This window comes from Chelonia mydas, chromosome 7, assembly GCF_015237465.2.
Source record: "Chelonia mydas isolate rCheMyd1 chromosome 7, rCheMyd1.pri.v2, whole genome shotgun sequence".
Classification (NCBI taxonomy): domain Eukaryota; kingdom Metazoa; phylum Chordata; order Testudines; family Cheloniidae; genus Chelonia; species Chelonia mydas.
In genome coordinates, this window is record NC_057853.1 from 54,371,541 (window position 1) to 54,399,469 (window position 27,929).

The following is a 27,929-nucleotide window of genomic DNA, read 5'->3' on the forward strand; positions in this document are numbered from 1 at the left end:
AACCCAGATCTACAGAACGTGAAAACTGTTACCATCTCGTGTCTGCATTTCACTGGTCTCTGTGAAAAAGGTCTCCCTCCAGGCTGGACAGGTGTCCTCATCACACAAACCAGCACCACTGATGGGCTTCCTTTTCCACGATCTCTACAGCAAGGCCAAGGACTGCATGGGCCACCCTTACAGCTGGTCCTTCCAGGCCAGACTTCAGGACATGGATAGGGACAGCACAGGGAATTTTGCACAGTTTCTGCCTGTGGATAAATGAAAAGCATGTGCCTGCCTCATCACTGTGTTACTCCTGTTTTATGCCAATAGACGGTTATTATTTATTTGTGTTATTATTAATAATATCATAAGCAGCCAGCAGGCAAACTCTGAATATCAGCTCTGTGCCCCAAACAAACCCCACATAGAACTAGAACCCATGTTAGGTTCTGAGTTCAGTGCATTGGTTATTCGAGTCCGAGTTCAATGCTCCAAAGCCCATTGAAATGGGTGGAGAGATTCCCATTGACTACAATGGACTGTTCCTGAATATATCAGCGATCCCTTCCTGCATCATGTCCACCTTCCCCTCTTTCCTCCTCAAGGTGACCCTGGACCGAGTCCCTTTCTGAGATAACAGGAGTTGTTGGGGATCATATTCCTGCACACTCTCCTCCTCACCTTCTTCTTTCTCCAGCATCACCGTAATCTCTGCCAGTCTTGCCCCTTCCAGTGGTGCTTCCTGCAGCTGTCTGTCAATAGATCTATTCATCTGCTCGGTCTTCGGCTGACACGGTCACATCCCTTCATGCAGCAGAAGTCTTCTTTGTCTTCATAGCAGAACAGGATCCCAGTGCATCCTCTGCACTGGCCTGCCCTCATTCTGTTGCCCACTAGTCTGTCCTGGTATTGCTCAGCTTCGCCTTGTGGCTATGCTCCCTTTTATTTCTCCATGCCTTCCAGGAGTTATTGGGGCAGGAACTGTCTTTTTGTTCTGTATTTGTATAGCACCTGGCACAACGGGCTCCTGGGCCATGACTGGGGCTCCTAGGTTCTACCACAAAACAAATAATAAATGATACTCATAATGCGGCAACAGATACTTCTGCTCTTCTCTGTAAGGCCAGGGCAACCACCGGGGACAACCTGCAGGACTGGGGCCTTAATATGAACCTTCCACTATAACTGAATTAGCAGCATCCCCTTTATGGCAACCAAGCCCTCTTGCCACCTTCTACTTTGCCCTCCTACTTTGTAACTCCAGGTTAACTATATCCCTATGTCCCTCTGCTGAACCCTCAGCCTTGTACTCTAAATACATATATTCACTGGGCTTGAGGGCAATAGCAATCAATTATTGGCCAGAGTTTAATTTAGCTTTGGTTGGGCTTTATTTATTTCACTTAAGAACATAAGAGCTCCTATATTGGGTCAGACCATGGCCCATCTTGCCCAGTATCCTGTCTCTGACAGTGGCCTGTACAGAGCTTCAGGGGGAGTGTACAGAGCAGGGCAATTATCAAGTGGTCCACCCCATCTTCCACTCCCAGCTTCAGGTAGGTAGAGGTTTAAGGTTGCCCTGAGCGTGGTTGTGTCCCTGACCATCTTGACTAATAGCCATTGATGGACCTACCCTTCATGAACTTATCCAGTTCTTTTTTGACTTGCTAGTAACAATAACTACAAGCTATTAGCCAAGAGACAGTCATTAGCCATTGGAACAGCTTAGCAGGGCTGCCGGCCATTCTCTATCACTGCCCATTTGTAAATCAAGACTGGATTGTTTCTAAAAGCGACGTTCGAGTTCAAACAGGAATTATTGTGGGGGAGGTTTCTAGCCTGTGTTGTGCAGGTGTCAGACTTGATGGTCACAGTGATCCCTTGTGGCCTCAGAATACGTGAATCGATATTAAAATCACATTCAGACAAGGCGGGCTCAGCACCCTCCATTCAGGTTGCAAAACCACCAAACCACCAAGCAGCAAATCCAACTCTAACCCCAGCAATACCCCTATAACTTCATTCAGGATCACAGCTGCTATTTTCCACTTAGCTCTAAAACTAGAGGTAAAATCCCCTGTGTTAATAGGCTGGGCTATGGGCTCTACTGCACTAACAGTGTGATAATATACAGCCTCGCACCAGAGCCCTGAGATTTGGCCATCAGCACAGAACCAGCTCTAGGCACCAGCAAAGCAAGCCCCTGCTTGGGGCAGCACAATTCCAGGGGCGGCGTTCCGGCCTCCCCCCACCCTTTTTTTTTTTTGCTTGGGCAGTTGCGCTCTCGGAGCTTGGGGTGGCAAATTTTTCGCTTGGGGCAGCAAAAAACCTAGAGCCGGCCCTGCATCAGCCTCTTCCGAAGGTTGTAACTCCTTGGACTACCATTCCAGGGTGAGGAGATCTCTGACCTGTAACACTGGGAATGTGAACCCTGGCACCGGATGCTGGTGTGGGGATCCTTCTGCACTCTCAGACTTGGCGTTCTGGAAAGGCTCTTTCCTCTCCCCCCCTTCCCCTGCCGTGTGCGTGTGTGTGTGAACATCATGTTGAATTAGCACAGTAAGATCCACACTTGCTTAATTCTGAGGAGTGACTTTATTATTTGTATTGTTGCAAAGCCTAGCAGACCAGGATGCCCAGGTGCCAGGCACTGGACAAACAGAACAAAAAGACAGTCCCTGCCCCAAAGAGCTGACAATCTCAGTGTGATGTTGTCACAGGCTGGCTGGCCCTTTACAGCAAGCTGGGCTCAGTCTTGCCTCTGACCTACCAGCCAGCCCCCAGCTGATGGTGATATGGCAACTGAATGATAATTTGTGACCCCACCTGTGAAAAAGCAGGGAAAAGACTATACAAACCCAGTGGAGAACTTGCTAGGAGGAGACACAGGAGAGAGGAACTTGGTTGGTTCCCTGTTTAGGAAATGCCTGAGCACATCAGGCTGGAAGAGACCCATGGACAGTAGGTTCGGGTCCTGTAGGGGCAGGGAGACCTTGGAGGTGAAGTGCTGGAGTCCCCTGGGGAAGGGAGGCAGTGGGGGAATCCTGCTGGGGAAGAAGCAGTCTAGGAGGCATTCTGCAGGGCCCAAGGGTAGGGGCAAAGCAGTAGGCTTTAGAGCAGCCTGAGAGGGGCAGGAGAAATTATTAGCTTAGAGATTGATTTTGAACTAACAGTGGGACCTTTGTTACTTGCCAGGGGATTGAACTTGTAAGTGACCTAGCCAGAGGCCCAGACCACAGAAGACCCATCAGAGACAGGCAAGGATCGTTAAAGACAAGGATCCCCTGCAACATCTTGCCATGCTCTGCAAGGACCCAGCCATAGCAGATGTATTCCTGACTAAAGTGCTTACAGGTGGTCTGAAATGGGGAGGTGGAAAAAATGCCTTGAGCCCTTTTGTTTTCTCTAGGATGGATAAAGATGGCCTGGAAGGCTTTTGACCACAAATAAATAAATCATTTTGGGGCTTGGCTTGTTTCTCAATTCATTACTAAAGCAGGTCTCCAATACCCTGGGAGAGTCTATGGCTTCTACATAATTAGTGAGACAATGACATCACAGGAAACTAAAAGCTGAGAGGGAGAAGGATTTTTCCTCAGACTATGTACAGTTCTTGGGTTTTGTGAACACCTATTGAACTCTGATGGCTATTGAACATGTGCAAGAAAGGACATCTTTGTTAAACATTCTACACTCCCTGTGTCTCCAAGTCAAGCTGTGAGAGGTCACCAAAACACTGGTGAGATCCCAAATAGTCCTCCAGCAGAACCAGACTTCCCCACCTTCAGGCCTTCTTTGTGCAGTATAAATCATCAAAAACTGGGGGAGGGGAGCCCTTCTGCATCAAATGTGCCCCTCGGCAGGCAGCAATTCTGTGCCTCTGGCAGTCGATCCTATAGACATGGAGGGGCTTTGTCAAAAAGGGGCAAGGCCTACCCAATTCCTGCATAGCTTTCTGTGCAGAAGGGCACACCACATCGTGCATGCTAGTTTGGGCACCTCTTGAGGCAGAGTAGACAGGGCTCACACGAGCCCTTCACTAATGTGGAGCTGGCAGGAGCCAACTGCCAGTGTGTGTTTGTGCAAAGGCATTAGCTGCTGCAAAAAGCCTGATGCAAACTAGTGCATCCAGCAAACATGTTCTTGAGCGTCTTCTTTGTTTTATTTATTAACTCGTGAACAGACTTTAAGGCCAAAAGGGACCATCATGATCATCTAGTCTGACTTCCTGCACATTGCAGGCCACAGAACCTCACCCACCCACTCCTGCAACAGCCCCATCATCACCTCTGGCTGAGTCACTGACGTCCTTAAATCTCCCCTCCTGATGCAATGGAAAAGTGGCCTGACTTTGCCCAGGGCAATTCCCAGGCAATTAAGACATTTCATTTCATAATCCCTTATAAAATAGTAAGGCAAAAATCATGAAATCCAGCATGAGCACCTGACTAAGAAACCAGAGAGGGGTTTGATCCAAAGACCATTTAAGTCAATGAGAGCCAATCCACTGCTACGACTAGGCCCTTAGAAAGGAAGGATGGCCTTGTGACTTAGGCACTTGTCCACCCGGGCTCAGGAGAGCTGAGCTAATTCCCAGCTCTGCCACTGACTTCCTATGTGACCTTGGGCAAATCACTTGACATCTTCTTTATGTTTCTGCTCCCCAGCAATAAAAAGGGGATAATACTCCCTTTTTATGCCTTCTCTGTTTAGACTCTGATTCAGGAAAGCCCTTAAGCACATGCTTAACTTTAAGCATGTGCTAAGTCCTGTTGACTTCAATGGTGCTTAAAGTTAAGTAAAGCAAAACAAATGGTCTTAAAATTAATCACGTGCTTTCCTGCATGGGGATGTTTTCCTCAGTAAGGGTCTTGGACTGCAAGCTCTGCACAGAAAGGGATGTCTGTTATTAGGTGTTTGTGTGGTACCTAGAGCAACAGGGCCTTAATCTCAGATCGAGGTGCTACTGTAATACAAATAAATAATAATAATAATAATTTAGTTCCACTAAAAGATTATAAACCCTCTTGCTTTTTTAAAGAGAAATTTGCAGCTTTGCAACTCATTTGCTTTAAATTAAGAGCATGAAATAAATAACAAACACCTACACTGTTACAATTGGACTTGGAAAGATTAGATTTTTATCGGTAAATGTCGATTTTACTGCACACTTACAAACCAACAAAAAAATATTTCCATTGATAATAGCAGAAATTTACAGATAGAGAAAGTAAGAACAATGCTGCTTGAGAACTTAGTAGGGTTTAATTTAAATCTATCTACTCTCGACATTTTAAAACGTCATGTTGCCAACGGCTTTAAAGCTTTAACTTTTTGAAATCAACGTCGACTGTCTTTAAATATTTATTGTCTGATGCCTCCAATAATTTCCCCAACTGTGAAAATTTAAATTGATAAATAAATGTTTAAAAATAGACATCAGTATTATCTCTCAAAATTATAATAAAACCAAAATCTGCCAAACATAGTTATAATAAAAATAACAAAAATTAAAATGAGAAATCAGGAAAATTGTATATATAATTAAACTGCTTTTGCTTGTTTTGTTTTCATTTTCAGGTTATTCTTTAGACTCTGAACTTAAAACAAATTATGCATATGTATCAACTAATAGCATTCTAAATTAGGGAAATGATCTTTGCCATTCAGATGACTGAAATGACCTGTTTTGTATTTGCAAAGAAGGTAGAAGCTGTCTTAATAACTCTATAGCAATATGGCCAACCCCAAGCATTCAGAAATCACACGTCAGGCCCCTGAAAAATCATGAAATTTGCTTATTGATTATGAAATATTAAAAGAATAATAATAAAATTTGGATTCTTTTTATTTACCTTCTGGTTTTTGAGATTTTAGGTTCCATTTTGGGTTCCATTTTCAAGCTTTCTTCCTTTAACTAAAATGACAAGCAACATGCTTTTTAACATACAGGAGAGCTGGGATTCTCGCATAACCACTTGACACCAAGAGCTTTAAGAAAAACACCAAATATTGTGAGATTTGCAAGTTAGCTGCTCTAGGGGACCGCAGCCTGAGATATAGCCCTAGCTAGTAGCTGACTCCTATTCATGCCGCTGTCATGAATATGCAAGCAATGCCTATATTGCACTCTCAGCCACGGTCTAGGCTGAGTATCAGAACAAAGTTCTGAAAGGCTAACAACCAAGGGAAATACAAACCATCTCATCAAGTTAGAAATACATTCAGAATTCCCCATTCACCAGGGGTGGGGGCATTCAGTCTGTTATTGGGATAGGATTCTTTTTCCTGTTGGGTGGTCATTTTCCATTGCAAGTCTAATTCATCATCATGGCACCGACAGCTTTTTGTCTGGGTGGGGTTTTATTCCTATTTAAATCTAAGGAAGTATGGGGGGGCAGTTAATATAATAGGTTTCAGCACATTATTAACTGAAAATTCACCTCTGCTAGGCTGGTATGGTTCTAGATCCTGTACCATCCAGCTCTACTGGTGTCTAGGGCTTGGGGTCCTCTGGGGGGCTCCCCAAAGGTACTTACACACCTAAGTCCTGTTTTTAGGCACCACTGTGACCCACAAAACTCTCACTTAGCTGCCACCTACCCTGCAGGTGCCTAAACGTGCTCGTTGCCTAAACATTTGGAGTAAAAGGTCCCCAGGTGCCTGCGTTTCTGCCTCACTCTAGGTGCCCAGACACCTTTCTCTCACCTGTACTTCACAGCAAGTCACAAACCAGGGAAGATGAGCGTTCAGCCACCTAACTCATGTGCAGAGCCAGGTCTGTTAGGCATGCCCAGAGGCCACCTATCAATCAGCCCCCGCATACAAGGTCACACAATACAGCTCTGAGGAAGAAGGGGCAGGAGGTGCTCGCTCCCTCATAACCATTAACCTGGGGCCAGGGAACTGAACCAGATGTAGGAGGCCCCTAGTTCAAGTCTCCCCTCTGCCTGATGAAGACAAGGAATCTTCCACGTCTCCAGTGAGTGCCCTAACCACTGGGTTATAGAGTCCTCCTAATGCTTTCTCTGGCGCAATGACCAGTTAATTATTTAAATAAAACAGAAAAACTTCCATGGGAGATGCATATCAGAATAGCCTCCAGCCATGTGCAAAAATGGCCCTACCCCAAAAAAATCCTGGAAGAGGCTCTATTGAGACCTGCCAACTTATGACACTCAGCAGTGCAGGAGGATTAGCTGCTCGGTCCCTTTCCCCAGCAAATCAGGATCAGGTGAACTGGATAGAGCTTGGCTAGGGAAGGAAATGGGACTCCTTATTTCACACCCCATCATGTGGGGGAATAAACCAGACCTAACAGAGGCAGCACAAGAGACTGGGAGAATGGAGACTTCTGAATACACCCCCCCTCCCTTCTCCCTTCGAAGGGAAGCTGAAATAAAAGGCAGAGGGAGCCTTGTGTGTGTTTTTATTATTATTATTTCTGATTAAAGAGGAATTCATTTCATCTCTGCCTCCTGCCAGGGGCTGAGGTGCCACCATTGAGGTTAACGGTGCGGAAGAATACAAAAAAATTTCATTGAGGAGGATTATAAAAGTTACTAGCTGGAACATTAACAGAAGAGTAACTTGTAAAAAATGCAATATTACAATATTCACAAGGACGGTAGAGCGTGGTAAAGCCATAAAATTCAACATTAAAATCTTCTACAGCCTAGCTAACCTAGTTAACAAACATTGTATTGGAACTACTTTTCTGCAGGGCTGAGGGATACGCTTGGCCCTGGCTGGAGTGCTGGGGCCAGCCGGGAGAGGAGGCAGCTGGTGGGGTGGGTGCTGGGGCTGGGTGGCCAGTGGCGTCCTGGGAGGGACGCTGTGGGGTGGGGTCGGTGTTTCTAACAGTGCATGGGGAAGGCGAGGGGGTGGGAAATGGCCTGATCTATGGATCCCACTTGGACCAGGGCTCCAGCCCCACGGCATGACATCTAAGGCGTGGCATGCAGCCGGGTGCTCGGTGGGGGGCAGAGGGGCACTAAGGATGCCCCAATTGAACATCAGAGGGACCCATTCCCCAGTCCCTCCAGGGGGCTCCTTACCCCGCCGCGCAGCGCCTTCGGTCGCAACGTCTGCCCCCCCCTCCCCCCGGTCTCTTTAAAGCCATTCCCCGGAGCTAATTGCACTTGTAGGGTTTGCCTAGCTCGCCCAATTCACCCCCGCCCCTCCCAAAGGTTACGTCCAAAGAAAACGTCCAGGCGGCCAGTTCGCTTCTGGTTGCAGGGATTGGGGGGCGGGGATTGGGGGGCCGGTCTGGGTCGGGATTGGGGTGGGTGTTTCCGGTCCCTTTGCAATGGGCTTTTCCCCTATCGAGGGTCCTTTTCCTCTGGGGATGATGCCAGCACCAGGAGGAGGCTGGGGGGCAGCGGCTCAAGGGACGGGGAACCCCACTGTTCCCCCCCCCCAGCTCCCGGCCTGCCCTGCTTCGCCAGGGCCATGCCCCAGGCCCCTCGGGGTGCACGGATCTCCGGGCAGGGAGAACAAGGCACAGCTGTTGCAGGGGGGCGAGTGCCCGAGGAGGGTCGGGAGCCAGGTCTCCGCTGGAAAGGGTCATGGGAAGGGGGAAGAGGAGACGGAGATGCGGGAAGAGTAGGGGTGCGGGTGGGGCAGAGAAGGGGAGGAAACCAAGCGTGCCAGGGGGTAAGAAGGTGAGGGTGAGATCTCTGCAGTGGGTCTCCGCACGACCCATATGTCACCCTCCTCCCTGGAAATGGGACTGCAGCGATTACAAAGCCAGTGTCCACTACACACGTGGAGTCGGGAACCATGGGGCTTGAGCCCCAGAGCCACACGGCTCCAAGGTCTGGCAGGCAGGAGGGGCGAGCATCTGGGGATCCGGAAGTGGCACCAGGCCTGGCTATGCTCAGCCTTGAGTTATTTTGCTGGTGGCCACAGAGGGAATTATTATCTGAATGCGCTGGAAAGTTACTTTAAACCGTGAGGCCAGTTGTCTCCGCCCTAGTTGAATAGTTAGATCCACAAAAAAGTGGGATCTAGCCATTAAAAAATGGATAGCCAAAGAAAGAAAGAGAAAAAGAAAGAAAAAGACAATGCAAATTGTATAGCGAAGGAAGGAATAGGAGGGGGAGGGATAGCTCAGTGGTTTGAGCATTGGCCTGCTAAACTCACTTTCCACAGTATGCATCCGATGAAGTGAGCTGTAGCTCAGGAAAGCTTATGCTCAAATAAATTGGTTCGTCTCTAAGGTGCCACAAGTACTCCTTTTCTTTTTGCGAAATACAGACTAACACGGCTGCTACTCTGAAACCCAGGGTTGTGAGTTCAATCCTTGAGGGGGCCATTTGGGATCTGGGGCAGAAATTGGGGATTGGTCCTGCTTTGAGCAGGGGGGTTGGACTAGATGACCTCCTGAGATCCCTTCCAAGCCTGATATTCTATGAAAAGCAGTAATGCTGGAGTGGAGTTAGCCCACCTGTGCATTGTCTGATCAGCAAGGCGCATTAATGCCCTGGGTCACCCCGGTCCAATCTGCGCCTCTGGGTCATTTGGTTTCCCTCTTTGCGAGGAATTTGGTCTTTACACAACAATTCCTCGGGGGTTCAGTGGGGGCCCTGCACTGATGCGGAGCCGATGAACTTCTTGTCATTCGCGCGGCTTGGGCAGTGATTTGTCCGATCCAGAGCAGCAAACCCAAAGCATCGATTAGTTTGATTTGTCGCCAGCCCGATGTGCCCAGATAAACGGCAGCCAATATATTTTGCAGCGCCGATTGAATTTTTCACGCCAAAGCAGTCGCGGTGTTTTAAAGGTTGCACGGAGGAAAATCAGGTTATTCCATTATTGTGTTATTCTATTACTGACTTTATTAAGCGTTATAATAATAATAATAATTAATAATTAATAATTAATTGAGAATTAATCGGGACAGTTCTGTTGTAAATACGCCCAATTAAAGGGAAAGTACTCCGGCTGCTTCCAAAACTGTTACTGGCAGTTGTGAACTGTTACGGCATGAGGCGAAACTTACTTCTCTTGCAATGGGGGGGGGGGGGGCCTTTCCCTGTTGTCTGTCGTTTTAATGTTGCTTGTGGCTGCATCTCTCTCTCTTCTCCGCTCTCTCTCCATTCTCAAGGCTGTTGAGATGCAAGAAGCAGGGAGTGTGAAAGGGCCAGAAGAAAGACAGAGGAAGAAGGGGGGCGGGGGGGGGGGAGGGAGAGAGAGAATTGCCATGAGCCGCTATGGAGTGAAATTCAGTTCCCTGGGGAGTTAGCAGACAGTTTGTGGAGATGTTACTCCAGAGTTTCAGACTATGATAAATATGATAATTTGTATAAAATTTGAATGGGTTCTTGTTTTCAGGGAGAATGCCTCTGATGATGAATGTTCATGATTTTCAGATAGATGGCTGATAAAAAGTGTATTGAATTGTTGAAAGCGATTTTAATTTTAATTCTCTACCTGCAGATGTCTGCTAATAATAATGTCTCCTACTAAAATAGGAAGGTGTCAGTTTAAGCAGCAGTATCTCGCTTCACTTCATCCTTCCTATCCCCAGACTGTGGCAACATTAACCTCTTCTTATAAAAAGGCACATAAAATTATTATAATTACAGAGTTATTAATTTTAAAAAGAGGGTTAGCAGGGTTTTTTATTATTATTAATAGAGCTCACACACTACCCCTCGAAGTAAATCCCTCTGTGAAGTGATGGAACCGATTGCTAATTCTATTATTAGATATTGCCAAGGAATTGCCTTTCGGGTTTTTAATTAGAGCCATTGAAACCCAAAGAGGGTGGGGCTAATTATTTTTATTCCCCCCCCCCCGTTTGTTGTTATTTAAAAGCCACTGATAATTCTCCTGCACTCAGATTTCCACCAAAGGGGAAATACGGTATGAAGATCGCTGCGTTTGTAGGTTTTTCTCCCAAGCAGCGTGTGGGTTGCGTTAATTGGGTTCTGTGGGATCGCCTAGACAGGGGTAGTTGGGCCAGGGATGCCGCTTTGCACCCGCCTTCAAGGGCCTCTGATCTGGGCTGAAATTTCACTTCTAAAAGCCAACCAAACAAACAGAAAAAAAAAACCCCACCACAGCTCTGGTAACATGAAATCAATGACCTGGCAGTTACACTCCAATTAGCGCCTCCTGCGAAGCAGCCCTGAGCCAGTGCAAGAAAATCAAACACAACACAGAACTGACATTCTTCAAAGGGTCCAGCCCCCTGTCTGGGCAGCCCAGACACAGCCAGAAACTCTTTGGGTTCCTTTCAAATAAGTTTGCGGGGGGGAAAATGTATTTGCACACACACAAACACACAGAGAGACAGTATTCAGCGCTATCATATTTGGGGCTGTGGATTGAAAATGAATCCGTTTAAACCAACAAAGCAAGAATCAAACCCACTCCGATCCCTGCGAGGTAGCCATCAAATAGACCACGATTGTAGTGTCCTTTGCAGGGCTATTCCCCCCACCCCCGCCGAAATGCACAGACAAATGTTACATTCATCAGAGGCTGAAATGTGGCGCTTGTGGTTAATTCAAAGTCGGATGATACAGGACAAGAGCTGGAGAAATTATTCAATATTGTGTATTAGTATTTAGGGTGACAAACCCCTGAAACAGGAGTTTCTTTGAGAAATAGGAGTGTTGTTTTAGCAACAACACAATCATCTTGCGAAAGAGTAAAGAATTGTGCAGATCGTATCAATTCTTTATACGACGACATCAGGTTAATATTTTATATACACATGCCCAGAGAAAGCGATATCCATATAAACACACGGAGCTAGATACACTTATGTCTATACACTTGTGTACCTTTCTGTATGTGTATGTGTGAAATATTAACTTGGTGTCTTAAAAATAATTGGTTATCTCCAATAATACATTTACATATTAAATGTTTTATATTTTATAGAGAATTGGTTACTTATACATTTCACTGGACACATATATACAGGTCTATCCAGAGAATCAGAGAACTGGTAATACAACGAGTTAGAATTGATAATATAAAGAACAGTCATAGATAGTCATATACAAAGAATTGGTAATATATATTATAGTGTGTGTATATATATATATATATATATTCTCAATTCTTTATATGACTAAAATAAGATCCACAGCGATGAACATATGTATATGTGTGTATGCCTGTATGATATATAAACACACGTATATAGAATCATATGTCTTTATATAGATTCTCGAGTCTTTATATGACTATGAAGAACTATGTAGACAGGTTTCCACTCGGAATTAGAGCAGTTGTAGGTTTCTGACCACTGCCCCATCGAGGCAATTACCAGCAGGGTTCAGTTGTCTGGTCACCCTCAGCTCTGTATTCAGGGCAATTAGAGAGCAGGTACCGCTTCAGAAAAATGGGTATAGTAAGGGGGAAAGGAGTTCAAATTATTGTAAAAAAAAAAAATGCACATAAACGATCCCAACAAAGTAGGGAAGCAGAAGCAGCTTGGCGTGCAAGGTTTCATACTGGAGCTGCTTCTGCTTTAGACCTCGGGATTAATCAAAGAAATCGGTGCATTTGATGAGGAGTTATTCCGCAGCTGAGCTCTGGAAAACTGCATCCCTGCTTTCTTTATACATTTTATTATTTTCAATTGGGTTGAAAAATTAGGAGTGTTTAGAAAAAAGAAATACACATTTCTTCTTCCAGCGGGCTGGAAAGCTTTTATTTATATTCCCCCTCTTCTTGCCTTTCCTTCCTTTTCTATTCCCCCACCTCCCCCTTCTTCCCTGTTTGGGAGGTGGGGGTGAGGGGGGGAGATGCATTTGAGAATGCCAAAGAGTGGACTGGATGTTCATGTCCTAACTGAACTTGTTCCTGATTCTAGCCTCCCGCTCCAGCATTTGTTGTGCTGGTTTCGATTTAGAAGCCCAACTCTCTGCTTGGCCCCTCCATGCCAATGGGTGCCAGAGAGATGAAGGTGGTACACTTCTGGCTAAGCATGTCAGCTTCTTTTTAAGTTTCCTTAAACTTCTCTCTCTCTCTCTCTCTCTAAAGGCTCGGGCAATGTCTCTGTGTCGGGGTGGGTGGGGAATCCCTCCACGACTCTGCAAAACTTTAGTCTCAGGGCAGATTGAACTCCTGGCCTGGCGACAAATTATCCCTGCAGCCAGAGGTGCCCATCACACACCGCCCTTAGCAACTTTCTCTGCTGAAATGCGCTTCCAGGGCTGGCAGCCGTTGGGCGGGTTGCTTTCTTTTGCTAATGCAGCTGGTTGTTTGTGCGGGACCGCGCTCAGAAGCTGCCCCCGTCACTTGGCTGTGCTGAGGGTGCAGCAAAAGAGATCTTGGAAAGGGACACATGCCCAAGAGGCGAGTCCTGTCGCGCAGTTGCTAAATCCTGTCCTTGCTTGCACAGGGATCGCTTCGGAAACAAGGGAGCTTTTCTATTGACTGGCTGGAGAAAAGCAAGGATTTTTTCCCTTCCTGCTGCATGGGAGTGGGTGGAGATCTTGAGCCAATTTGTCAGTTATTAAAGGACCCTGCCTGGACCTGGAGAGCTCAGGGGCATTTCTCATCTCAGCTCCAAGTAGGAGAGAAAAAAATGGCAGTCAGCTATCTGTGATCATTGACTCGAGGGCACATTTCACATCATCTCTCAAATCTGCATTTTGTATGAAGTGGCCAAAACGTGTGCTGGGTGCCTAATTTTCTCTCCCTTATAGACGTTAAGGAGACTAATGAGAAATCGGCTTGAAATTAGCTTGTTCCCACCCCTGCAGCCTTTTCCCTCCCTGGGGGAGATTGGAACCCCCCCTTTATAGCAACTGGTTGAGAGCCGGCCGTAACAGGGTTAGGAGACAGACCTGCAACTTTCCTTTTCTCTGCAGCTCCCAGACCATAGCAGGGACACAAGGTGCTGGTCCTGGGATAAGGTGGCAGGCCCAGGAGTTAAATCTCCCCCCCCCACCCCCGCCTCTTACAGTCTCTAGTGATGTTCTTAGCCTCCCCCTAAACACAAAAATCTTTGTCGCTCTCCGAATATGCAGAGAGAGGCTTCACACAGCAGAGCTCAGCCAGTCCGGAGCGACGAGTGGGGGTATTATTACAATTATTTCTACTTATAATCATTTGTTTTCCTAGAGCATGTCTAATCCTCCTCCATTCAAAGCAGACTGTCAGGGGAGGGTACACTGTATTTGGAACTTCTACAGTTCTCCACACCTCCAAACCTCCAAATCTTCTTTTCCCCGCTGGGAGGGGAGAATGGATTCCAGGCTATTGAACTGCACGTGTGGTCACATAAACCACCGAGGGTGCAATCCCGGCTCCATTCAAACCAGCAGCGGGCCCGGATTTCATCCCTGCTCTTTTAGAAATCAGTTCCCTGTGAAAGGTGGCTGTTTCTTCAGCTCTCTATTGGTTTTCAAACTGCTACCGCTACCAAGCTTATTTTTCCTCCTTGGGTGTGAGTCCCCTTCGGCAACTGAACTTGTAGTAGGAACGGTATCAGATGCGGGGATCTCTGTGTTAGCCACCCAGTTCTGGCTCCGGAGAGAGGCAAGCGACTGAGAAATACCAGACTGTGCCCCGCAATGTCCTCTGGGGGTTATATTCAAAGGCCGAAGGCTGTAGTCAGCTCAGACCAAACTTCCTGGCAAAGTTTTCTGGGAGTCATACAGGGCGTTCGATTATTGATTAGAATCATGTATTATTGTTTCGTTGTGGAGGGTGGAAGAGAGGAAATGAACTGGCATAGATATAAATGGGATCTCCAGCACCGCAGAAGGACAGGAGCAAGGCCCGATTCCCTAATCAAATCCCCAGTTCCTCTAAGAACTGTCAGGGGGTCACTTTCTGGAAAAAAGGGAGCGTTAAATACCGTGTGTGTGTGTGTGTGTGTCCCTCCCAGGCGGCCGTGTGCGCGCACACACACACACACACACACACACTCAAAGAATCCTAAACCGAAGAATAAAAATTCAAGCTAAAAAAAAAAAGTGTGGCAAAAAAAATCTTAAACTTGAAAAACAATTTAAAACAGCGATTTAGGGGCTTCATAAAATCCCAGTGTAAAAACCACCTCGTCTTGATGTGTGATAAATGTTGCCGCTTTTCCTTTCTCATGCTAATATCCACCAAGAGTTTGACTTGCCCTTAAAAAAATCTCATGTCTCTGCTTCCCTCCTTCCTTTCTCTCTCCCCTCTTTCCCCTCATTCTCTTGGTTTGTCTTTTTCTTTCTTACTAATAAAATACTATAATCTATCTATTCACCCTCTTTTTCATTTTCTCATTCAGTTTGCCCTTTTTATTCTCTCCCTTTGTCTTTTGTTAGTAATATATAGATATATCTATCTCCTGGTTTTTATCCTATCATTCACTTTTATCCTGCTCTTATGTTCTCCTTTTCCTTTCTTTTTCATGCTGCTAAAATTTCCTCACTCCCTTTATATCTCTCCCTCCTCCTTTTGATTTTCTCTCTGTTTCCCCTTCCGTTTCTGCTAAGGACCTTAGCCCCAACAAATTCACACGGACAAATCCAGGCTATTAACTTTATAGTAGGTGTTTCCCTCCACCCATCCCAGGCTGTCCTTTACAGAGGGCAAACCCAGCCCACCCCAGCTGACAGCTCCTCACCTGGCAAACCCGATCTCTAGCGAGAAACTATTCAGAACCCACCCGGAAGAAGAGTAATAATAGTTCACCAAGCCATGTGCTTGCAACCTGCCCGCTTCCAGCAACTCCTCCTCACTTTCGTGCTCTGAGCAGCCACCTAGGGGAGTTTGATTGCATCTCAGAGCCACTTCGCTGGGTTTTGTGCTCGGCTGGGTGGGGGCTCTGTGTGGGGAGCGGCTGGGAATGGATCTTGATTTATCACCGAGCTGCCGGGGGTGTCCAAAAATATCGCCCACTCGTCCGTGCTCCAGAGGACCTGACCTGGGGGAGACACCGCAGAAGGGAGCTGCAGCCTGCAGGAGTTTCTGGGTGGGGAGTAGCTCCCCGCACGGGCCGGCTGCACTGCCCCCTCTGGTGAACGGATCTGCTCCCAGGGCAGTGCCCGAGCGGAGTTACTGCGGGGGCTTTAGCCTGAAATAGCAACCGGCTAGGGCAAGCGTCCTCCTCCCAGGGCCTGGGTCAGAATCGACAGGCATCGGGTATGGCTTTCGGGAGGAAGTTTAACCCGCGGTTGTTTCAGAAGGGAGAAAACTCTCCCTTTAGCAAGGATGGATAGAGCCGCTCCAACTTTGTGTGTGTGTGTGTGTGAGAGAGAGAGAGAGAGAGAGAGAGATGGTTAAAATTCCCTTTGCGAGGGCAGGTGTTTTAATTGCAAATGCTCTGAACAGTTTGGTTAATCATTTCCTGGAGCTCCAAACGATGATGCTAAAGATACCCCGCAGCCCAGTACTGCCCCCTGGGCTGAATCCGCTCTGCTGTGCCTTCCAAATGGCCCTGCCCCACACGCCCGTTTACTCCGACCGCAACTTTAACCCCCGACCCAGCCCGTTCGCTTTCTCTCTCCGCTGGGGCCCTGCCTTGCGCCCAGCCATGTCACTTCACGTGTGTCCCATGCAAATCCCAGAATAACGCCCCTCAGAACTCCCAGACACTCGGCCCAGCCCGGATCCTGTAGCCCCAGGGGGTCTAGTCACTGATCCCTCAAGGAGCAACGCACTGAAATCCCCCCAGGCCAGGCCAGGCCAGGCCCGGCCAGGCCCGGCCCAGTTCACCCAGTAACCTGGCCTGCCTTGCCCACATCCTGGTCCTGCCCCATGGCAGCTCCTCTACCTGCTCCCTAATCGCCCAGGTCCTGTGGGTCCCTATTCCCTGGCCTACCCCAACCCGCATTGCAAACCACATGCACCATCTCTGCATCTCCCTATGGCATCAGATGAGCATCCTCATCTACCCCACTCCTAAACCCAAGAGCCATCCTCTTGCCGACTCTCTACAGCCCCAAGCATCGCTATCCCCGAACCCTGGCGTTCCCCGCCCCGTCTCACTTCAGCCCAAACCTCTGGCTCAGTCCCAGCCCCGCAGCTAATTCCAACCTAGCCCAGCCCCGGCCTACCCAGCCCATGCATGAAGCCGGCCCAGCGCTAATCTCACAGCAAACCAGCTACAGTTGGATCCCAGCGCAGTTTCACCCCCAGCGGACTCCTCATCCAACCCCCCCCCCCCCCATCCCACTCCTGCTCTAGGTGGGACCTACTTGAAACGTGGACCCCGTTCCCACCCGTTCCCTCTGCAATGACAAAATCCCGCAGTTCCAGTCTGACAGTGCCCAGGAGCACCCCCTTCTTCCTTGCTACCCCCATGACACCAAACACCACCCCAGCGGCAGGTTCACACACAGCCCCTGAACCAGAGGGAATCCCAAACCACTCTGCTCCAGCAAGCCTTATTCCAAACGCAGGCTCCTCTCAATCTACCCCTTAGCCTGGGCAGTCAGTGCTCAACCCACCTTAAAGGATCAATGGCAACCCCAGCACCCAGCTAACCTCCCTGCACCCCTGTACCAGCTCACCCCACTTCTAAACCCGGAGCCCATCCACTCCAGTCCCCTCGACCAGGCCAGCCCGAAGGCGCCTGTCCAAAGCAGCGCCTGTCCCAAGCCAGCGCTCACCCCGAGCTACCTTCCTCCTCCGACACTCCCTGCTCAGTGTCCGGGGAAAGCACCCGGAGGAGGTGGGGAGAATGAGCCCTGGTTTGTGGAGCCTGGTTGCTAAAAGACATTGGACTAATCGGTAGGCAATGGCAGGAAAACGGAACGGTCTCGGCTTCCTGGCGATTCTCTACAGGAAAACAGGCGAGAAGCCTGCATTTTCATTCTACACCAAAATGCATTCTACACCAGCCCCACCCAAGGAAGCCCGTTGCTTGTGACAGTGTTGCCTGTTGCAGTGAAATCTTTCTTGACCTATGGAGAAGGTGATTTGTGCCATCACCCCCCGTCTCCTCTATTTCTTTAAATGTTGGCTCCGTGATTTATTTCCTAAAACGACCAGAGTCAGCTGGTGATCTGAGCCCGGAACTAAGGAGCAGATTTCTCCAAGAGGGGGTTTTATGAACTGAATTATCGCAGTTATAGGAATGAGTGCCAGGTGCTCACACTTTGCAGGGGAGAGTCGCTTCTCTCTCGCTGCACTTCCCTGGGAACTTTCTCTTCTAGAGTTAACTATTAACTGCTGGAAAGCTAGCAATTTTCTTCGGAATGTAAACTATTTCCTTTATACGGGAGATAGACGGAGTGATTGATTAATCTGAAAATAGATATTAAAATTAAATCTGGCTAATATGTGTGTTCATTTTAGATATACCTCACCCAGAGAAATACAAATATAGATCTATGCAGACCACAGGAAAAGAAATTAATTCATGCATTCAAAGTGATTCTCTCTTTTATTTGTGTTTGCAGGGCGGTATTTTAATTAATATGTGCACTTACTAATGTAATTATGTACTATAGGAGATTATGTACTGCATGCATGTTATGACTTTTAAACCAAACTTTGTACTTTGGGATAATTTAAGCATTAGACCCAGATGTACAAACACTCTTTCCTTAACCTGTGTATTAGATCATTTTAACATTAGCTTTATATTTAAAACAATATACATTTAGATAGATAAATAGATGTTTATAATACATTTTAAAGAAAAAGACTATGTATAAACGTGTACAGAATATATGTGTGTGTACTGTTTGTTGCCTATATAGGGATAAAATATAGAGAATATATATAGTTCGTGTGTCTTTTTCTAGCATCTAACTATATATTTACACGCATATCGATTTGAGTGTACATATATAGATATAGATGTATACATTCAAATCGATATGCGTATATATCTATATACACACACACATACATACACTATGTAGAAGTATATGCATGTGTATAGTCAATCTAACGAGATATTTACACACATACAGATGTGAATGTGCACAGCGTGTAAATATATATATAGTGTAAATATCTCGTTAGATTGTATATACACATGCATATACTTTTACTTACACGTACTATGCATAAATATATACGTGTGTACCCTGGATGTTCATATAGGAAGAAAATAAATGATACAGCAGGTGTGTCTATATTTCTAGATTCTAATTACTGGTATATCCGTTTAGCAAATATAGCTGATATTTCTGTGTGTGTACATACATAGGTACACACACGTACACATACGTGTCTGGCACTCAGGGATTTACGGAAATTATTTCGGTAAGCACTTTTGCTTTTTGTTTAAGAACAAAGGATCCGTGCCCCCTTGCCTGACCCCAATAGGAAACGTTACATCCCGGAAATCTGGGAAGAGAGCGATCAACATCAATCCGGATCCTTCCATGTGTTGCTTTTATCCCTCCGCCAATCCCGCTCTAATTAAATGGTGCCTATTTGAATGAAGAGGAAGAAGGGTTCTTTGCAGAGAAGCGCCCAGCCCCACGCTGCACCTGAGACACGCGCGGGGCTCTGCGCCCCGGTCCTTGCCCAGCAGCGAGCTGGGACTGCCCCGGTATACAGCACAGCCCCACAGCCCCGGGCATGCGGAGACACCGCACGGGTCTCCCTGCGATACTTGGAGCCCCTCTCTCCCCCAGCCAGGGTTGGCACAAGGACCCCCCCCCCCCGCGCTTGTCGTCCCACTCTGCCTACCTTTCTCCATTGCTCACTCTCTGGTTCCCTCTCCCTCCTGTCCCACCCCTCGCTCTTCTCCTGCCCCCGTTCGTTGTGTCTCTCCCTCGCCCTTTTATTTTCTTTGCTCCCGCTATTTTTTCTCTTTCATCCCCCTGATTTTTTCTTTCTCTCTGCCCTCGCCCTGGGATCTTCCCCTGCCCCTGTTAGCCTCTCTTTCTCTCCCCCTTTCTCTCTCTCATTCCCCACAGGCTCCCTTTCCCTTCCCCTGCGTTATTGCTGTTTCCCCATCTCCCCCCAAGTACCCCAACACACACCACACCCCCCCTCCCCGTTTGTTTGTCGGGGGGCCCGGACAATGCCCGCGGTGTGCGAAGTTCTAACTGGTTTGTGTCAGGCAGTTCTTTCTCACTCCGATGTAGCCTGGCGTGACGGATTAAACATCAACTAGTTAAATAAAAATTAATATCAACTGCCTCCAAACTTCTAATGTCATGTTGTTTATAACTAATGAACTGATTAGGGGATAAACACATCAGGAAGACATTTCTGCTTCCCTGCTCTTTTGAGAGAGGTTTGCAGAACTCAAAGTAAATCTCCCAGAGTCCCTTTTGCTGTGTTTTCCCCCCACACTAGCTGGGGAGGGGTATCCTTCGGCGGCTGTTGGGGGCAGGATTGGAGGAATCCGGGGTGCGCGTGTGTGTTGGGGGGAGGTATTTGGAATTATTTAACTATCTCCCCGTGGAGGCATGTTTCAAAGCAGCGATTCTGCTTTGCTCGGAGCAGGATTCTGCCCGGGTGAGGGAGCTGGTGAATTTCACTAGACAATAACACAAAGTAGCCTTTGTGATGATGACTTCGGAAAATAATCATTCCTGCCATCACTGACTTCTTATTGTCTCCTATTTTAATATTTAAAGGGCAACTTTTTTCTTTGCTTGAAGCGACAATCGATTATTTTTAACTGTGATGAAACCAGCGTCTCATTCCACCCCTGTATTTTATACAATCATCTACTTCGCTGCATTTGGTCCCCCTGTATCTGGTGTTAACATTTTCCTAAAGACTTGAGGGAAAAACAACAACTCAGCCTCATTGTGGGGGAAAACAATCCCAAGCTTTTAAATACTGTTTGCCCAGTACTGTCGGCCCTGACAAGACAATAATAACAGGGGAAGCTTTTTAAAACCAATTTAGCAAATGCAGAAATGCAATTTTAATGAAGAATCGATAGGAGAATGGTTCATTTTCCCTGGGACTCCTTGTTGGAGCTGAGAGAGATTTTCAATCAATGCAAGGATGGAGGGGGGAAGCGAAAGAGAGAAAGAAAAACATTCGCTCGGGGGTGTCTTTACCCCTGGGGATTTTTCTTCTCCGCTCTTAGGCTTTGAAACCGTGAGGTCTTTAGCAGGGCTTCCAACATGGGACAATCGGATATAGATAGCTCGGTAGATGGGTGATTTAAAACCTCTCGCTGAAACACACAGCCAAAACTCCATCATGCCAGACAGAGACTTTACAAAACTGCCTGCATGTGTACCCAAAGTGAGCTTCTCCCGCTAAACGAGCGAGCCCCGGGATGTCTGGAGACTGAAGGGGCAGGGTAGCCCCTCAGGCCAGCCTCCAGAGGTGGCCATCTGTTTAGATGAGCTGCATTGAACCCCGTCCTCCTTGTCCACTTCCCAGCCTCCCCACCCCCTTTCTCTCCGGCCGGGAAACCTGCCTGGCACCACGCCGCCTTCCCTTCGCTTGCACCCAGTTCTCTCCCCTCCCCCGCTGGCCCAGCACCCTCCCTGTAAACTTCCAGGAAGTTCCTCCGCAGCCCTGCCTCACCTCGCGCCCCTGTCCCTGCCCAGCCCCGCTGCCGGGGTCAGGTGAGTCCCGCTGCACTTTGCGAAGCGGCAGCGCTGCATTGGCGTCGGGTGTTATTTGTTTCCCCCTCCTTCGCGCCTGCCCCGGCTCAGTGGAGCGGCGGCTCCCTCTCCGGGGCTGGCTCTTTCTGTGTGTGCGCGGGGCGGCTGGGTGCGCGCTCTTATCGAGACCGTTTAGTTGTGGGTGGTTGCGCCCAGATCCTGCGAGTCCGCGGGGGAAAGCGGGACACCCAAGCGGGGAGGAGGCGCAGCAAGCCAAGGCCGCGGCGGATCTCCTGGGCTGCAGCCGTCCCGGGGAGACGGACCATTAGGCAAAGGATCCATGGCTCAGAGCTCAGGGAGAGCAGGTAAGGGGGCGGGGGCGAGAGGGTGCAGTGAGGGGGCGAGCCCTGAATATTCAGGAGGGAGGGGATGAGCCAGTCACCCCAACTCCCTCCCTTGACAGGAGGCAGCCGCCTCACCGCCTGGGCCTCCTCTCCTCCACCAGGTCCCCCAACACTTCCATCCCACCTGCTAAATACCCCTCCCCCCGCACACTTCCTACAGCCTCCGCGCTTCAGACCACGTCAGGCTTGGTTTCTCACCTTGTTTAGAGTGGGTGCTTTGCAGGCAACCCGCAAGAGAACGTCCAGATGGGTGTGAGAGACATACACGCCTCCACTGTGTCTGTGTGTGTGTGTGACATGCATGCACTTTGTGTGTGTGTGGGGGAGAGAGAGAGAGAGAGATATGCATGCATTGTGTGTGGCTGGCACACATGCAGTCCGTGTGTGTGACATGCATGTACTGTGTGTGTCTGTGACATGCATTGTGTGTGTGTGACTGTGCGTGCAAAATGCATGGATTGTGTGTGGCTGGCATGCATTCACTCTGTGTGTGTGTGTGACCTGCATGCACCGTTTGTGTGACATGCACTCTGTGGGTGTGAGTCTGTGACATGCAGTGTGTGTGTGTGTGTGAGAGAGAGATGCATGCATTGTGTGTGGCTGGCACACATGCACTCCGTGTGTGTGACATGTATGTACTGTGTGTGTGTGACATGCATGTACTGTGTGTGTCTGTGACATGCATTGCGTATGTGTGACTGTGCGTGCAAAATGTTTGGATTGTATGTGGCTGGCATGCATTCACTCTGTGTGTGTGTGACATGCATGCACTGTTTGTGGAACATGCACTCTGTGTGTGTGAGTCTGTGACATGCAGTGTGTGTGCGCTAGTGTGTGTGTGCTCAGCACACTGTCTGGGCTCCTCGTATTTACCCTCGCTCGCTCTCCCCTTCCCAGTCTAGCTGGCTGCATCTGTAGCAAACTGAACCCCCTCCCTACCCAGTAAATAATTTTACTTCTGAAACTTCTACTTTTCCTAGCACGAGTTTTGTCCCGTCTGGAGAAGGTTAAAGTCATTGTATCCAACTCCTCTCGGACGCTTTTCCCGTGGGCTGCTTGGTGCGTGTGTTGGGTTTCCCGCGTGTGTTGAAGGTTGTTTGCGCCTTGCCAGTGGGAGTGTGGGGTGTGAGGAGCGAGCAGTTCTCGCGTGTGTGTGTTGTGAGCCCTGAGTGTGCTGAGCTTGTTGTGAGTCAGTGCATTGGTTTGGGGGAGCGGCATTGGAGAGTCCAGGTCTCAGCGCTGGGATCTGGAGCTCGGAACAGGGATTGCGAGGTTTACACTGGGAGCTAATCATTTGGCTTCATTTAGCTACTTCACATCCACCTCCTGCCCCCAAACCATGCCGTGACAGGGAAATCTTCCTTTCCCATTGACGGGGTTTTTTTGTTTTTGTTTTTGTTTTTTGTTTGTTTGTTTATTTTATTTAATTTTTTATTTTTTACTGATTTGCAAACAAAGCTTCAAATAACCCCTTCTGTGCAGGAGAATTTCCTCGGGGCTCCTGACCGGCTGATCACGGGCTAGGCGCACAATTGTGCAGTTTGATTCTTTTCAAATTACATCTAGAGCTGGGGGTTTTAATTTCATTGTGAAAAACAGAACCCGAGTTGAGGTTTATGTGACAAACCTTGCTGTGCGCCAGAGCTGACTCGTTTGCTGTCTTAGCGTCTAGCTGCTGCTAAGAGCCAGGATTTGGGGGAGGGGGGGGGTTGGGGGGGGGGATTCCATGTTACGTTTGGTAACTAATGTTTGTTGCTATGATTTTCTTTTGCCGTTTCTGATCGAGTCCTAAAATGCAATATCCACGAGCTAGGAACCTGGGAATGCGGGCGCGCATGTATACAGATCTAGGCAGAGAGACAGAGAGATACATATACATATATACATACATATGCACACACCCCTGTGGCAGGTCTAGTACATATATATGAGTAGGATTATATATATCCATAATATAGGTACGTTCATTGTGCATATATAGTGGATTTGATTGTGAATATATACCCTGTGTTCCTTTTCCCTTCTGTGTTTTTAAAGGGTCTGCCGAAGTCCCTTTGCATCTGAGGTTTAAGTAGGGAGATCAATAGCAAACAGTTGTAATGATCTAATTAATTATGGCAAAATTAAAAGCGAGTAGAAAATCAATCTCTGATGGTGTTGAAGATGGAATTAAATTGATAGTCCATCTGTTCACCTCCTAGACCGTATAAATATGCAACCCAAGGACGGAGCTAATGGGATCAGGCTGCCTGGGAGACTTTCTCTCTCTCTCTCTCTCTCTCTCAATCTCAATCTCTCTCTTCTTTTTTACTTCTCTCCTTTCTGAAGTGCAAACCTGTAAAATCAGCCTCCGCTGCGCTTTCCCCTCTGCTCTGTGTTTACACCGCACATTAGAGACTCGCAAAAGTGGCTTTTGCCCCACCACCAAAACCAGCACCAACCGCCATCGTCCCTGAGTGTAAAAAAATAAATCTCGGTTTTCAGGGTGAAACCACGTGCAATAATATGAATTTTCTCGTTCGCTCCCCTTTATTAAGACAGGCGGCCGGGTTATTGTTATTATTGTGTATTATTTCTTTATTTAGCTATTAGTACTCAGGTTTCTCGGGAACCTCGCGCTCTGTTTGAAGGGTCCTTTTGACTGGCTCAGCTTTGAGAAAAGTGATCAGTTCCTTTAGCACTATTAGTCTGAAATGGCATGTGAGTGCTTCCCTGGAGGGAGGCGAGGCGGGCAGGAAGGGACTATGCAGATAGTTGTTGTCTGATTTTGTTCTGGCCATAGGGAGTAACCTGGAAATGTAGCCAGTTAGGGGGCTTCACAACCCATAACTGCCCCGTCACCCACCCTCTCCCACCTCCACCACATACCTGCACCTGTCCCAGCTCCGCCATCCTCCGCCAAAGGGGCCGCTCGCCTGGCTGGGAACTTCTTGTGGCTTCCTACAGCTACACAAATATTCACAACATTTGTTTTGTTTCGCATTAGCAGAGTCATTTCAAAGAAAGGAGACCCGATGTCACGGCTACATTACAGAGCGACATCGAAGTCCTACGACCCAATCCCGTATGCTCTACGTTTACCCGTTTCTTTTAAAAAATAATAAAGCCACTATTCCCCCCCCCCCCCATTTCCCCTCTGATTTGTATATGTGGAGAGCGTAGCACGAGGAGAGAGAGCAACCAACCCACCTAGGATGGATTGCCAGCTTGGAGGAGTTTGGTAGCTTCCTGGCCCCCTTTTAATTATGAAAAATGAAACCTTGGGGCTGCAGTTCACTTTGAAATTAACCGAACAAAACCGATGATGTTTATTCCCCGGGTTAGAGTTGCGTGGCGTGGGGTAGGGAGAGGGGGTGTAGTTTAAATAAGTGCAGGCTAAATATAAATAAAATAACGAGGGGAATTTACAGGCCCTGTTCTAATCGGGTGTGTATACACACACACACTCACAAAATATTCGCCACTGAGCTATCTCACTAAAGTGTACTAATTTAACTACACGGGAGGCTTAGAGACTCATCCTGAAGGCTCCACTTCGGGAATTCTCTCTCCTTTTCATCCCCCCCTCTCTGTTTTCTTTCTTTCCCTTCCGTTCTTCTGTGTCCCCCTTTCTAACACCGGGCTCGTTTCCCACCGGCCAGGGCTTTATACTGGCTCCCCAAACCTTTGCCTCGCCTGAGATCTCATTCTGGGTTTGGCTGGGAGATCCTTGTACTTATTTTTAAGCTCAGGATCTGAATGCTTCTCAGGACATGCCTCGAGGAGGGGGGAAAGGGGTCTGGCTGCTATTTGAGGACAGTTTCCTTCTAACTTCGCCGTCCCCACTCACTTACCCACCCACCCAGAGAGGTACCCTGGAGGCGCTATCACCAATCGGATTTATTAATTGGTGTATTGAAAAGGATTGATTGGCATTTCCTAATGGAAAGTACAACCTAGTTTTCTGCCGGACGCTGCGCTCCCGGCTATCCCTTAATAAAGGAGCCCTGGAGGCGAAAGGTAGATTTTCATTTAAAGTGGCCCCGACCTCAATGTCATCGAGTAGATACATTTTAAACACACAAACACACACTCTAAATTAGAGCTAATTTAATTAGAAACCAAACCTGGGCATACATGTGTATTCGCCCCCAAAGAATGAATGCCGCAGTCTTCCCCCTCAGCCTGGTCAATTAAAGATTTCTTTCGGTTAATCACAATTCATATAATTTTTAAAATTATTGATTCTGTATATTGTTAACAAAATCCACAGGGGCTGTTTTGTTTGCCCACTTTGGGGCGGCAAACCTGCGTGTCAGAAATTAACTGATCCCCTGCTGGTTGTTTCTCTCCCTCCCTCCCTCCCTCCTTCCCAGAGAAAGGATACGCTTACAAAGAAAAGTTTGCATAGAAGTAGAAGGTTGTAATTCTGAACTTACAGGTAGTGAACGAGTCGGGAGCGGCAGATTTGGGAGTCCGGCCGGTCAGGATCACACACACACACACACACACACACACACACAGCGAGAGGCTTATCGATTGGTGACGTTTTGTTTGCAAACCTCAGAGAGAGGAGAACGGAGGGAAGGGAGCAGGATGGCAAAGGAGAGGAGCGGCAGGCGAGGTGGGCAAAACCTTCCGCAGCTCAGTGGAGATCCTTTCTTCCTTTGCCTGGCTCTCTCTAGCCCCGGTGGTTTTTCCCCCGATGTCTCTCTCGCTTCTCTGATCCTGCAGAGGCAAAGGGGGGATGGAAAGGGTTGGTACCTGCTTACAGTTTAGATCTGGGGAGCCGGAGTCTGCCCCCCTCATCCTTCCCTGCCTGCTTTCATCCAGTCACTCCTTTTGGGGGGGTTCGTTTCTCTTTCCTCTCTCTCTTTCCCCTTCCCCCCCGCTCTGTAAATTCTCCTTCCCTTTCCCAGTGGCTCTGATTAAATCCGTTCTCGCCTGCTTCTCTCGACTCCCCTCTCTCACAGTCCTGTGCTCGGAGTCACTAGAACTGCGAGCCCGTTAGCAGCTGATGCTAAAGATGAATGACTCTCGCTGCCACTCTTTTTAATTAGGCGTCAGACTCGGGCTTTCGCTCTGACCGGTGGTGGGAATCGTCACCTTCAAAAAATAAAGACGATCGAAAATCGCCATTTCTCGCTGCTTTCCCAGAAGGAAAGTGGGGGCTCCCCCAGAAACTTATGGCCCGTTTGTGCCCGGACCCTGAAAATGCCCCCATATGCAAATACACTCCCTAGACCGGAGTCCCTGACTGCGCCTGGCAAATTTCCCCAAGCCCTCTCCTCACCTGCGTCTCCCTCACTGGGGAGGGGGATCCCTTTGTTGGTTATTTTCATTCTTTGTTCAGTGGCGAAACTGGGCCTTCCTTCCCCAAAGAAACTCCCCCTCAGATCCCCTCTGGTTATAAACCCAGCCAGTTCCGAAACGGGACCGGGGGGGCGGGGGAGAAAAAGTGTGGAGGGGGGGTGGGGGAGCGGCAGGGTTACAAAGAGACTGGAAAGAGCTGCTAGAAATGCCACATTTTGAAACTTTCTTTCTTTCGGATGGATTCATTTACCTAAAGAATTGGCCTTTACGTAGCTCTGAAAGAAAGAAAGAAAGAAAGAAAGAAAGGGAGGGAGGGAGGGAGAGCAGTTACTGGGAAATATGTTACTTTCTTACGAGTGTGAAGAAGTCTCCACCAAACTTGCTCGCCTGGCCCTGTAACATGGGGTGCCGGACGCAGTCGCTGCCTTTCTGTCCTCAGGTCTCTTTGTGCGATGATTTTTGGAAATGAATTCCAGGCAGTCATTACCCACCTCGGCCCCTGGGACTGCTGGAATTACCCCTTCCAGGGACTTTAATGGGAGAGCGAAGGGGTTTTCGCTGATTCGCAGCACTTTTCGCTCTCTCCCCGTTTTATGGGTGCATTATAGTGGGGTTATAGAAATGGGTTTGTGTGTGAGAGAACTGTAAATCCGAGCATTTGCAAATGCCCCTAAGGCAAACCAGCCTTGGACGGGCAGAGAGAGAACCAGAGACGAAGGGGAGAGAGGGAGGGTCTCCCCTTAACGCTGATTAAAAGGAGACTTTAAAAAGCGTCTAATTCAGTCATCTGGAGTTTTATGGAGAA

General features: G+C 48.0%; 1 long non-coding RNA gene across 3 annotated transcripts; it reads right to left on the reverse strand.

Annotated features, from left to right (window-relative positions):
• Positions 1-43: 43 nt before the first annotated feature.
• LOC119566836 lies at positions 44-27,208 on the reverse strand. 3 transcript variants are annotated; one of them, XR_006292280.1, is made up of 6 exons: positions 27,105-27,208; positions 26,251-26,539; positions 24,701-24,778; positions 5,841-5,902; positions 667-1,039; positions 44-251 (listed from the first exon to the last, which is right to left on the reverse strand). It is a non-coding gene; the product is annotated as an uncharacterized LOC119566836 (long non-coding RNA). The 3 variants fall into 3 exon arrangements; XR_006292279.1 differs by lacking the exon at positions 44-251 and having other exon boundaries at positions 368-1,039; XR_005226263.2 differs by lacking the exons at positions 44-251; positions 667-1,039; positions 5,841-5,902 and adding an exon at positions 9,990-10,094.
• Positions 27,209-27,929: the final 721 nt, after the last annotated feature.